This window comes from Cavia porcellus, unplaced genomic scaffold (genome assembly GCF_034190915.1).
Source record: "Cavia porcellus strain 051 isolate PalLab524CR breed Dunkin Hartley unplaced genomic scaffold, mCavPor4.1 scaffold_26, whole genome shotgun sequence".
Lineage (NCBI taxonomy): Eukaryota > Metazoa > Chordata > Mammalia > Rodentia > Caviidae > Cavia > Cavia porcellus.
In genome coordinates, this window is record NW_026947509.1 from 37517480 (window position 1) to 37528951 (window position 11472).

The 11472-nt window shown below is 47.1% G+C and overlaps 1 long non-coding RNA gene across 2 annotated transcripts; it reads left to right on the top strand.

Annotated features, from left to right (window-relative positions):
* Positions 1-6837: 6837 nt before the first annotated feature.
* Positions 6838-9220, top strand: LOC134473287 (uncharacterized). 2 transcript variants are annotated; one of them, XR_010043476.1, is made up of 3 exons: positions 6897-7207; positions 7605-7950; positions 8559-9220. It is a non-coding gene; the product is annotated as an uncharacterized LOC134473287 (long non-coding RNA). The 2 variants fall into 2 exon arrangements; XR_010043477.1 differs by having other exon boundaries at positions 6838-7207; positions 7605-9220.
* Positions 9221-11472: the final 2252 nt, after the last annotated feature.

An 11472-nucleotide genomic window follows, 5' to 3' on the forward strand; every position in this document is an offset into this window, starting at 1 on the left:
GCAATGGGATCTGGTTTGTCTTGTCCTTCCCAGCACCTGTCAGGGTACAAAGTACACATATTTATTGAGTGAGTGAATGAGTGAACAAACTAGAAAAGCAAATACAGAGTCAGAAGTGTGCGTGGACATTTCCCAGAGAGAAAAGCAGAGTGAGATAGATGGCAAATCTACTATCTTCCAGGTCCCTGCTTCTGTTCCCTGGCAGTGCCTACGGGGAGCACAGCAGGGACTGCTCCAGGCAGCCTCTCACCAGGGTTGCAAACACTCAGCCTTCCTGCTGAGCCGGCAGGTCCTTGTCGGAGAATAGGAGGTTCAGGAGCCAACACTGCCTGCTGCAGTGGCTTGGACTTCCACAACCCCAAGGAATTTCAGTAGCCATCTATAAAGAGAGAAGCTGGGTATGAGACTGGGTGGGTCCATGCAGTCACAGAGGTGCACAGTGAGGCCCACACCTGGCAGTGGCCTCGGCACACACATATGGGGACGATGGTCATTCACACCTTCAGATCCCTCTGAGTCTTCTGCCCTATGATGTGGTCCAACCAGGGCAGGTGCCCTCAACAATCCAGCCCACAGACCAGAAAAAAAAAGTACGTGTTTAGTTTGTTTTCCCTTTACATTTGGATTAGTTGTTACAATGTCGAAAACAGGGGAAATAGGGGAAATTTAGGATGAAATCTGGATTTCCGGCTTTTTGTGAAAAAGCAGAAGATTTCAGAACAGCTGTCCTATTTCCTCACGGCCACAATGGGCTGGGCTGGGGAGGGCAGCTGCTCTCCCTCCTCACCAGGTTCCCCTTTCATCTGCGGGCTAGGGCACAGGTTTTGCACCCCCATTTTTCTGGGCATCCCCGAAGGGCACTTCCTGGGAATGTAGCTTATCATGAGGCTTGGGTGGGGGGACAGACTCCTGAAAGGACAAAGTTACACTAATGAGCTGCTCTGTTCAGCAGAACTGAAGCTTCCTGGAGCCCCTGGATTGTAAGCTTCCACAGAGAATGTCACAATACTGCGACTGTACTGGGCGATTTAAAGATACAAGGGTCAGTTTTTATAAATGAGACCAATTGTTCCTCTATTTGCTCTGCTTCATTTGGCCCATCCTAAGTGGCAGGAGAACGTCTTCATTTTTATGTCACATTATCAGTGTAGGTTAAGTGTCCAAGCCAAGATAAGTTTCTTCACATTTATGAATGATTATCATCAGTTCACTATACTTCGAAGTAAGGAATTGACAAACAGTCTTAAACACGGGCTGAATTATGCAACTTGTAGTTATTTGAAATGCATTTCCTAGTGACATTTCCATTCTGGCTGCCTTGGCATTAATGGAGGAATTATTTATGACTCGGCATTTCCCCAGAACAGCTGCCCACGGGTCAGAGCACGGACTGGAAATAAAAGCACTATACCGCTTTCCCCTATCTGAGTCAGCACTCCCAGCAGAGAGCAGGGTGCAGCACTTACTGGGGCCAGCGTGGGTTCAAATGCAGACTGGAATGTGCCAGCTACACAGCCTTGAAACTGTCCACACCAGAGGTCAACAAATAACTTAAGAGAGGGGTCAGCGAGTGGATATTTCTAGCTTTGCTCATCAGACGCCCTCTGTGGTTGTCAGAGGGCAGGAACAGCCCTGACTCTGCTTGGTCTAATAACAGAGACCCTCACGCCACTGCCTCAAGGAACAGAAATGCATTTCTGACAGTTCCAGAGGATGGAATTTTGAAACTGAGATGGTGGCACAGTTTGTTTCTTCTGAGCCATCTCTTTGGCTGGTAGGTGGCTGCCTTCTCCCTGGGTCTTCATGTGCTCATCCTTTGTGTGTGTCTGTCTTCATGTGTTCGTGTGAGTTGCTGGAATCAATGCCAGGGCTTCACACACACTATCCAAGTACTCGCTCACTGAACAGCAATGTCCGCCTCCTAATCTCTGCTTCTTATGAGGATGTAAGTCCTGTTGGGTTGGATTGGCCACCATCGGACCTCATTTTAACTCACTTTTAAAAACTCTGACTCCATCTTCAAATATAGTCATAATCTGAGGTACTAGAGTTAGGACTTCAGCCAGCATATTGATTTAGAGAGAGATGTGATAGTTAATATTATATTTACCATGGTTTGCCTGTGTCCACCACTTTTTGTGTGCGCTGGAAACATAATCCCCAAGTTCATATGTTATTGGTCTTTGGAGGTAGGACCTTTAGGAAGTGATTGGGTCTTGGTGCTTTGGCCTTGTAAATAGATTAATCCACTTAGGAATTAATGGGTTATAAAGCAAATGGCTTCGTGGTAAAATGGGGTCTCTCCAGAAAGCTTGCAGTTTCACCATTCGATGCCCTCCTCCACCTTATGATGCAGGAAGAAGGCATTCACAGAGAACAAGGAGATGCTGGTCCTGTGTTCTTGGACTTCTCCACCTCCAGAACTCTGCGCTAAATCAACCTCTATTTTTTGCAAATTAACCAATCTTGAGTATTTTGACATAGCAACAGAAAATAGACCAAGATAACACTGTATAATGGAAATTGACATAGGGAATAGGTGTGAGGGACTTCTACCATGCACACCAAAGGTAACCAGTGAGAAGACAGGTAATTCACCTGGCTATGAAACTAATTTCGCTGCAGTGTGTATTCATCACTACTTAAACCTTAAATATATAGAATTTTTAAAATTGGCTGGAAGATGCATACACATTATAGCTCCTGACATAGTGTGTAAATGAATAGTAATTACTGTGTTTCAATGAATGCTTATTTCCAAAAACAGACTTCTACAACAAAACAAAACAAATCAAATTAAAATCAAGCCAAATCAAACTGAATGCAGGTCCCTTGCGGGGTCAGACACAGAGCCCCAAATCCGCAGACCGCTGATAGACACTGCTTCCACTCCCTCCTTACCCAGCTCTTGTCTGACTTGTATCCCACCTAATTCTCATTAGCTCAGAGGATTTAATTAATTGCAAGGCCCTCATACATCAGGTGTTGAGCTAAGTGTTCAATATAAGAAGTACAATAGAGAGATGCCTTATCTGTTGGACTTTCAGCTGAGATATGAGGGTATGTGAAGAATCAAGATGAAATGCATCGAGTTTGCAGGACAGTTGAAAGGACCTTCCCATACTGGAGGCAGAGGAAGCAGGTCAGGGAAAATCAATCTGAGAAAATCATTTTAGAACAGAACCAAATTTACCCTGCGTTATACAAGAAAAGCAAATAGTACATAACCAAGATGCCCAGGACACACCTCACAGAAGCAATGGCAGAAGCAATGGACAGGGAGCAGTTTAGATTAGGGACAGCTGCTCAGAGAAGAGATTTGGAGAGAAATTGTATATTCGAAGCCATCAGCATAGTCATTGTGCTCAGAGGTGTAGACGAGTCACCTTGGAAGACACTGTAGAACAGGAAGAGATTGGCTGGACACCGAACATTAAGAGAGGCTACATTAAGTGAGTTGGATGAGAAGCAAGTGCCAGCAAACACCCAGGATGTAGCAGACAGAGAAGCAGGAGGACATGCAGGGAGCAAGGTCATGCTAAAAGCCCAGGGAAGTGAGGCTCACAAGGGAGTCACCGGGCGCTGCTGGGGGCGAGGGAGAAGACACAGATGAACTGGCGGCAGCAGGAGGCCGCAGGATACTTTGGGGAGTGATTATTCACTTACATATTTTTTGCAAACTCACAAATAAAACAGTACTGCTAAAGGCATTGTGAATACAGCAATCAGCAAATCTGACAGACCCTGTGGTCAGGAGGTTTACATGGTGGTGGGGGGGGGGCAGATTATAAAGATAAAGGAAGGCAGGCAAGCAAGGGCCTAGAGGTTGACATGTACAGAGCAGGACCCACAAACATGCATTCCTTTTCCCTTTTTGTTTTCCTGTTGGGAGAAACCTTGCTCCACCCAGTCCCAGGGAGAAAAGCTTCTCCTCAGCAACTTTGGCAGAAACAGGGCCAACAGAAGTAAGAGGCAATTCAGCAGACCCTCACTGTCATGGCATGTGCATCCCACCCACTAGGGATGCAGTGTCATGGACGGGATTCACTGTCAAGACCAGTGGCAGTGGTTTCTTCATTCAGTAATAGCTGATATACAAGCTACATTAGGCACAGAGAAGTGCTTCCTGTGTAATGGAACTAATTCTTGGGCACTAAAACCCCAGGAAATCCCCATATCTCTTCAGATAGGTTTGAGATAAGGCTTGGTAGATCGGTTTTACCTCTACTCGCCTGTGGGCAGAAAACCAAATGAATTGAAAGCCACCAAAATAGAACAACTCCAATGTTGAGGCCACACCCGGAAACCTCAAGAATCACTCACACCCCAGGGATCTAAAAGACAGGATGGCTAATTTGTGCCCTGGAGGTTGCTGCTTGTGGCTTCTCCTTAAGGAGCAGGAATGGCTAGGTTGAGTGTTTGCCCTCAGAGAGTTGGACTTGAATGCAATTTTAAAGACTTAATATCTTTGGACTCCATAATGTTTGGTCGTAAACCCCAAACATTTCTCCTACGTAGTGTACAGGAGAAAATGAAGAGAAAAGAGCCCAAAGGAGTCTAGATACATTCTGCAGCATAAATAAAACCAAACAACTCCTCTCCTTTCCCCAGGACAGCTCAGCAGTCCCACAGTTTGTGACAAGGAGGAGGTATGAGGCGTTACTGGAGCCACATTTAGCTGCCTGGGGCTACCAAGAATTGTCTGCCTATAAATACAGCATTCAGTCAGATAAACGGTTCAACTGTGAAAAGCAGTTGAAAAATTAGTACTAGTGTCAATACATTAAGATTTAGGAGGCTGAGGGCTTTAGAAGCCTTTGATTGGTCACCAAGTCACCAATTCTTAGCAGCTCCTAACATGGCCAGGGGGCATATGCTCAAGAAGATCTCCTAATCAATAGGCTGGAGAGGAGAATATCTGTACACTAATATGCATCTAGGCCTGCAGCAAATCCCTTAGCAAGGAAATCAGATAACTAAAAATATCAAACACAACCTTTCCACATCCATGCATCAAGACATTGAAGGCATTTTTTTAGGCGGTGCTGGGGATGAGTCTGAGGGCTGGGCACATGGCAGGCAAGTGCTCTACCACTGAGCTACACCCCCACCCCGACAGCACTTTTTGGGATCACCACAGCTGCTGTGGTTCCATTCAGGAAGCTTCAGGAATGGAACAGGTGTGTCCTCTGCCTGACACACAGATCCCCTGGACTACCCAAAATGCTTCCAGAAACCATTTTTCCTGGCTTTGAGCATGGGCAGCTGAGTGCTAAATTGCTGTTCTCCTGGATTTTAATAACAAAAGATCTTGCTTTTCAAAGCACTGAGACCCCTTTTTCAAGACTTGAGGCCCTTGTCTGCATTTCAGGGGAACTGACTGGCAGGTGCAGCTCTGGAGTTAGGAACTGGACGTCAGGAGGGCAAGAAACTGGCTGCATCTTCCTGCAGAGAAGCCACCACGCTGGTGAGAGGGTTACAAGCCAGCAGCAGCATTTGTGTTGAAAAGCAGTCTTGCTTTGCAGTCCATAATCAGGGCTTTCATTGGACAAACCACGTTAATACATTCAGTACATAACATACGGCCAATATATAGCTTTTCTGAATCCACCTGACTTAGAAAGAGGTACTTTCAAAAGACACAGAAAGGCTGGGGTGCTGCTTAGTAGCACAGCGCTTGCTTAGTGTTGTGTTTTTTTGTTTGTTTTTGGTCTTTTTGAGACAGGGTCTCACTATGCAGTTCAGGCTGGCCTTGAGCTCACTTTGTAGCTCAGGCTGGTCTCAAATTTGTAGTGATCCTCCTGCCTCTACTTTCTGAGTGCTGGGATTATAGGCATGCACCACCACACCGGGCTGTACATATTAGTTTATTTAGTGACAATCTTTAGAACAATGTAAACTCTTAGTACAGTGGTTGGTTCCATTCAGAGGAGGCAGGTGATGGAAAGGGAGACAATAGAAAAGTGTTATTATTATTTTTTTTTACCGTTGATGCTTTTAAACCCTTTGATTTTAATACGGTGCCTTATCTCTTACCTGCACACAAATAAACAATTCTTTCATCCCATCTAAAGAAAGCGCTGTAATTTTTGTCATAAAATCTTCACAGCACTTTTCCTGCAAAGCAAGAAATTCTTTCACAGCCTGAGGGGAATGATGAATTAAAACCCCCTTGACAAGAAAGACAGACTCTGCAAATGACACCCGATAGAGAATAAACAAAGCTGGCGAGCGACTGGGCGCTGACAGACAAGGGAGGCGTGTCTGACAGAAGCTGGACTGCTCCCCCAAAGTGAGATGGAGCAAAATGCAGAGCACGTTTAGGACCACGTGTTCTTCCTTCTCATATCCTTCAGCTCATCAAGGACCCTGTGAGTCCTTGCATGAGGCTTCCATCCTTGCCCTGTGCACTGCAGGATCTTCCCACAAAACTGGGGAGTCACATGTCTGGGAGGAACACGAAGCAGCCAGGGTGTGTTGTTCACTTAATCTGGTGATGAGCCCTGAGGGTTCCCAGTACAGAGAGTTGCAGGTGGAGCCCCAGGGCCAGAATTAGAGAAGGGAAGCAGCAGCCCAGCCCCTGCTGACACACGAGAGACCTCAGAAAACCGGGCACTTCCACCTGACCATGACAGTGTGGTGAGGCTTGGGCCTGGGTCACAGCCTTTGAACCATGGTGCCCCTTGACCTTTTTTGAAAGGGGACCCACAAGCTATTGATGGCATACCCCATGTTTTAACCCGCTACGCAGACATGAGGGTCATCAGATGCTGGTGTTGTAGGACCCTGAAGAGTTTGTGAAATCAGTCACAGTGAGATAAAGTTGGCTTCATGGGGAGGCTACTCGTGGGTGCTACCACCTAATTGGGGGTGGTATGAATGTGTGTCTGGGTGCGTATGTGCACGCGCGCGTGCGTGCATGTTGAGGATGGTTTACTAGACAGATGTACCCCTTGCGTTCCTCCTGCCTCGAAACTCTATTTTAAAAATAGCTAATGGCAAAGTATGGCTCTTGAAAACTGAAAAGCGAGTGATGTTTATTCGCAGTTCTGGGGAGGGAATCCGGTGCTTTCATACTGCACTGTATCTCCCACCGATTTTTAAACTTTAATTTGGGGACAGAGTCTCATGAAGTCACTGAGCTACCCAGACTGGCCTCAGATTTGCCATCTTCCAACTCAGCCTCCCAGAACGCTGGGAATCACAGGTATGCAGCAACCTGGTCGTGAAATGCAGCATGGTGCTCCTGCAGTGAGGTGAGATGGCAGTGCTGTGGCATGTAGAGGGTTCGGGGGACCTGGGGTTCCCTCTGGCCGAAGCCATCGAGGGAGGGTCCACACAAGCAGGGCCAGGCATTACTTGGTTTTTTGAGTAAACTCAGAAATCAGCGGAGTGATATCGGGCACAGCCAGAGCCACCGGGAGGCAAAAGCGACCCCCCACCACCAGCCACCCCTTCTGCTCAGGGAAAGGCTGCTGGAATCACCACTTTCCATGAGACAGTCACAGAAACTGCAACCAGATGGCGTAGCTGAGAAAAGGTGGCCGGCAGCCAGGGTGGGAGAGCATTCTGGGAGGCCGACTGTGACTCAAATTCTGTTTCAGAGTGAGAATAGTTGCTGCTGGCACAGACCGGCTTGAAGAGAAAAGGAATGAGCGGGTGGAGACTGGACCCGGCCTTATTGACTTGCTTCCAAGGGCAGGGACCTGGGCCGCTTCACATAAACTGTGTTCTGCACCCTGGACTCAATGCTTCCTGCAGAACAAATGCATGGTCCACTTCTCCTGGTGAATGAGGGGATTTCTCAGAATAAAGTTTTTGTCAGGAGCAATCAAGACAGCTGCCGATTCTCTGCGCCTCAAAGTGGGTCTTTTCTGAATGTCTCCCAGCAGAGGACGAGTCTCAGCGACAGCAATCCTGAATCCCAACTGCACAGCTTTGAATGGAAGGGTAGGAACTCCTCCCTGTTCCTGGCAGGCTAATCCCGTCCCTCCCAAAACTGCCCTGTCCCTCTTGGGTGTGGGAGGAAAACCAGAAATTCCCGGGGGAAGGTGGACTCCTTGTGAGTGAGTTCACATCGCCCTCTTGTGCCTGAGTCACACTCGACAAGGCAACTTCTGGCCTCTGCTGAAGGCCGCAGAAGCCTAAGGCCTCATCAGGAGCAGAGAACAAACACTGAGCTCCCCAGAATGCCCAGAATATTTTGAGGGATGGTATGGATAATGACCCAACCCAGAGCCCTGCACATTAAAAAGCAATAATAATCAAATGTGGTAAAACCCAAATTCTAGAATGCACAGGTTAGAAATTTTACCTTCTCACAGAGATGAGCATTTTCCATAAACTGAAAGTTCAAGGTTCAAGTGTAAACTAGAAATGCGAAGGTGCTCTCCTAACAATTTTAGGTTAAACACATTGGCCTTTCCAGATCCCTTTCTAGCCTGTCAGGGGTTATGGTCTACACCCACACTCACACGGATGAGCTACACCTGTCCCCACCCACAGCATCCGCAGCCTCCATCACTGAGTAAGCTGATCTTCCCCTCCTTCTCATGCAGAAAGAAGGTCCCGGGTCGCCATCCAGGCAGCTGTGGCAAGCTGTTGCCACCAACAACTCCATCTTGCTTTGTTTGGTTTTCTGTCTCACTCTCAGAATCTGACCTTTACTCTGCATTGCTGTGATCTTGCTTTTTTTGAGCTGTTGTTTGCAGAAACCGGATGTGGTGGTTAACCACGAAACTGACCTGGAACTGGTACATCCGGCCCTCGAGATAAAAGATGCCGTTCAGCTCCTCCAGTGTGTGCCTAAACCCCAGATCACCTGACTCAAGCTCCTGGAAAATGCTAATTCTTGCTTGTCACTCTAAGCTGATCCATATAGAAATATTTGCCACGTCCCCAAAGACTTGCAAGGTGATATATGGGACATTGAAATCTCTGCCTCTTTCAGCGAGCATCCTCAATAGAGCCCGCTTTCTTGCTCCCCGGCACTGGTCTTAGCATGGACGTTCTGTGTGCCAAGCTTCTGGGGTTGAGCTTGGACCTCGGACCATGCCCTCCTTCTCTCCTCCATCCCTTGAAACAGGTGCACCGCCCAGTGAGCACCTGCTTCTGCAGGGACACAACCACTGGCCCAAGAGTGGCCCGGATGAGAACTGTGGCCTAAGCCTCTAGCCTATGATTTTTAACAAGACTGGAATAAAAGTTTTGTTGATGTGGACATTGCAAAAATCATCTTTCAAACCTTCAGTTATGTATTGTCCGGGGTTAAGTACTATGAGAAAAAAATGAAAGATACCTACTTTGCCTAGTAAAAACAGCTACCCTTCATATAGGTACATGTGTTTTAGGATTTCACCCCCTGCACAGGTAGATCTCATCTCCAGGAAGCTGCTGTCAGGGCCTTGGCAGGGGGCTTTGGCTATGATATATACGTCATGACTGTAGCTATACAGTGCAGAGCCTGAACATCTTCACCAAATAACCTTGAAAGGACACCATTTGGACTTCAACAAAATACCCCAGTATTGGGATTATGACCTTAAAAGCCTGCACTTTCCTATCTCCCCTTAGAGATTTCATCCCATCACTGGTGTGCCTTTCCCGAAGGACCTTTGGGCTCTCTCCAGGTTTTGCTCTTCAAGGCACACCCTGTTTTGAAAGAATCCACTGTTTACCTCCGGGAAGCAACCTTGCCAGCTACATTAGTGATTGCAGTGTTCGGGCAAAGGGCTCTTCTAGGATAGCACCTCCATTCTGGCAGCCCTTCAGGCGTGCTTCCTACATCTGTCCCCCTCATCTCTGTGAGAAGAGGCCTGCGTAGCTCTGCTTTGCTTTCTTATCCCAATCTCACTCAGTTGGGCCTCCAGGAGCAGGTCTGACCTTGGCCTCCAAGAGCTCGGGCTGCAGGACCACCTGCTTTTGTAACTAGCATGGGAGGGGCATGACTTGCATGCAGCTAAATGGTTCTGGTACGGTTGTGTCTGAATCCCTTTTAGAATAAATCAAGGTCAAGGCTAAAAGTCAGGGTCTTTTTGGTCTCTTGGCTTTGATTCTTGTTATCATCAATTCCTAACACTAGGATGCCCAGCTGGATCTGGGTGATGAACATTTAAAGTGATTCCCGAGGAGGATTGGCTTTGTCTGGGGCAGGAGCTGAGGCTCTTTTTGGTCAGAGAAAGAAGCCCACTCCTACCTGGCCGTTGCCTGGCATCCATCCCTCAGCCCATCTAATCTGGGTCCTCCCCTTGCAGAGTGAGTCTTGCTCCTCCCGGAGCCCCCAGCTCCATCTGTCTGTGTGTCAGAGCTGCATCTTCCTCATTGCTAAGCCTCTCTCTCTCTCTCTCTCTCTCTCTCTCTCTCTCTCTCTCTCTCTCTCTCTTTTCCTGTCTTTCTCCCTGTCTCTCATGCCTGCCACAGTTTCTGCTTTTCCTTCCCCTTCTCTGTCTTTGCCTCTGTACTCCTGAGGGGAACTTTCCTCAGGGCCCTTTTCTGCACCCCAGATGAGCCCCAGGCTTTCCAGTTTAATCGATGGAACCTGAAGCCAATGCTTTGCTTCATGCAAACAATCCCAGCGACACAGCCGCTTCTCCCAAATTAGGAATTGCTGCCTGTGAGGTGATGCATGTGTTAATTAACCCAGCTGCAGTAATTATTTCACAACTACAGGTATCTTAAAACATGGTGTTGTGCACCTTCCGTATACATAATTTCACTAGCCAAGCATTCTAAAAATTGTATTTATATATCATTGTACAATATCTCTGTAAGATTAAAAAAATTGAAAAAATACTACTGCCTACAATGCAGTCACTTAAAGCAACATCAGTGGTTTCACAGATAAATATATCTGTCAGTGGATATGATAGAAGAGCAAATATAAAGCTGAGAGGTGGTGCCCCATCCCTATAATCCCAGAACTCTGGCAGGCTGAGGCAGAAGACTCTCAGATTTGAACCCAGCCTAGGTAATTTAGTAGCTTTGTTTTTGAGGCTCTGTCTCAAAATTTAAAAAACATTAAAATACTGGGGTGTAGCTCAGTATGAAGGCCCTGAGTTCAAGCCCCAGTACTGGGGGGGATATAAAATATATAAATATAAATAATTAAGTAATTATAAAACAGGTCAAGTGTGGTGGTGCACACCTGTAATCCCAGAACTTGGGAGGCTGAGGCAAGAGGATCACTGCAGGTTCCAGGCCAGGCTCAGCTATAGAGTGAGTCCAAGTTCAGCCTGAGCTACATAGCAAGACCTTGTCCACCCCCCAAAATAATAATAATTTTAAGACACATTTCACACATTAAAACTGCCAGAAGAAAAACACCCTGCTCCTTCCAACACCTGATATTCAGGCCAAAACCTGGAGCAGCTTGACTGCTGACTCCCCTGGTTTTTCTTAGCCTTTCTTCTCTGCAGTTTTCATAGTACTGGGGATCAAACCCAGGGCCTTCACACTTAGCTACATCCTCAGCCC